The sequence below is a fragment of the Drosophila miranda genome, chromosome 2, assembly GCF_003369915.1.
Source record: "Drosophila miranda strain MSH22 chromosome 2, D.miranda_PacBio2.1, whole genome shotgun sequence".
Classification (NCBI taxonomy): Eukaryota; Metazoa; Arthropoda; class Insecta; order Diptera; family Drosophilidae; genus Drosophila; species Drosophila miranda.
In genome coordinates, this window is record NC_046675.1 from 35221225 (window position 1) to 35223162 (window position 1938).

The following is a 1938-nucleotide window of genomic DNA, read 5'->3' on the forward strand; positions in this document are numbered from 1 at the left end:
GTAGTGAGGTGTCGGAGAACCGCACTAATTACGATAATACCAATGGGGGGGGGAAGAAGGGGTTAAAGAAATGAGATCGAAAATTCTGAAAGTGCAGTGTTGCAACACGTAGTCAATTGAGGAATAGATAAAGAGAAAAGGTAAACAATGCATGTGCTTTGCGTGGAAAATAAGTGGAAAGACACTAAATAAAAAAGAGACAAGCACTTGCAGTAATAACAATACAGGTAAGTAGTAGACTGGAGTGGAGACGACGGAAAAACAGGTAATAAAAGAGATACTACACTGGAACAAAGACGAGACAATACAGGTACAATTGATTTACGTTTACAATATTACAATAAACATAACAATTTAAAATAATGTCTATATCTCTTTCTATAATTACAGGGAAGACTAGAAGCATCGGCCGGCATAGCAAAACACAATGCTTGTAAAGACATTGCGTTGCATACCGGCCGACCCCGTCGTCCCCCCTGGTCGTCGAAATTGGCGTCATCCGGAGTCGTCAGAGGTAGCTGCAATTAGCACCTCGTCATCGTTGTGGCTATAGATGCCCTCTTGGAGAACCAGTGGCACTGGTCCGGCCACCAGCTGGGAGCCAGGAGTAGACGGCACATATATTACTGTGGCGACACGGGTCCGGCCGCCAAAGTGAAATGGATGTGAGTGTGTGTGTGTGCGTCAATAGAGCGAGTGGCACTGGTCCGGCCACCAGCTGTGGGCAATGGCGGTCGGTGACACACATAACTCGAACGGCACAGGTCCGGCCGCCCAAGTGTAGTGGATGAGTGTGTGTGTGTGTATATTTCCATTTCAGGAACACATGGCACTCTGGATGCCACGGCACCTGGTTCCAGCAACCATTTGAGGGCAATGGCGGAGAACGACACACCTACTCGATCGGCACAGGTCCGGCCGCCCAAGTGTAATGGTTGTGTGTGTGTGTGTTGATGTTTTATTTAATTGCTATGATGGCGGCAGCGTCCGTTGTTCATTTTTGTTGTGGCATGCGATTGATATGCATTTGTCATTTGATCCAATGCAGTGGCAGAGATGTGTCCAGTTAGTACACAGCGTTCCAGGATATCTGGTTGTCAAGATGGTACCTCATGTTGCGGGCGTAGGCCTTAATGTCATCCATGGAGTCGTCATCTGTCCACATCTCATCGTCATCATTTTCTTCGTCCGTTTCAGGATCCGTCTCTGGAATGGCGGCTGGCGTTGGCCCTAACGTTTCTTGTGGTGGCTGTGGAGCTGGGGCAACTGTTGCTGCTGCCATTGTTGGTGGATTTTCCGATGTCACTGGAACTGATGGAGTTGCCGCCGCTGCCTGGGATTGGATGAGCGAGGTGAGTAGTGACATCATCACTTCCAGCCTCTTTTCCAATCGCGTCATCCTCTGCGTATTCTCCAACAGTGCCTGGCTGCAGGATCCCTCGCAAGATTGGCGTTTCGGCTTCATCTTCTGCCGGGAGCGGTTGTTGGCAAGCTGCTGCTGCTGCTGTCGCTGTTGTTGTTCGCGCTGCGGCTGCTGTTGCAGCTGCTGCTGTTGTGCCTGGGAACGGCTCAATGGCTGCTCTGGACGTCGTCGCCCAGTGCGTGGGTCAGAGGCAGCAGGCGTCTGTTTATTTGTATGTATTGGCTGCTGCTGCTGCTTCTGCTTCTGCTGATGTTGTTCTCGTCCTCTTCGTCGCCCAGGAGAGGAGACATTGAGTGGCGTCTGTGCTGCCTGCTGCTGCTGTCGGCGCCAGGGATTGGCTGGCGTTTGAGCTGGCTGTTGCTGCTGCTGTCGGCGCCCTGGATGTGCTGGTGTTGTTCTTGCTGGTGGTGGCTGCTGCTCTGGCAATGGCTGCAGAAGCGAGCTGCGCTTGCGACGCAACTCCTGCATGGCCACTCGGTGGGACAGAAGGCGGCCCCTTGCTGCCTTGAATGCCG

The 1938-nt window shown here is 51.9% G+C and overlaps 1 long non-coding RNA gene across 1 annotated transcript; it reads left to right on the forward strand.

Annotated features, from left to right (window-relative positions):
• Nucleotides 1–1069: 1069 nt before the first annotated feature.
• Nucleotides 1070–1458, forward strand: LOC117187358. The gene is made up of 3 exons (XR_004472061.1): nucleotides 1070–1105; nucleotides 1198–1352; nucleotides 1421–1458. It is a non-coding gene; the product is annotated as an uncharacterized LOC117187358 (long non-coding RNA).
• The last annotated feature ends 480 nt before the right edge of the window (nucleotides 1459–1938 follow it).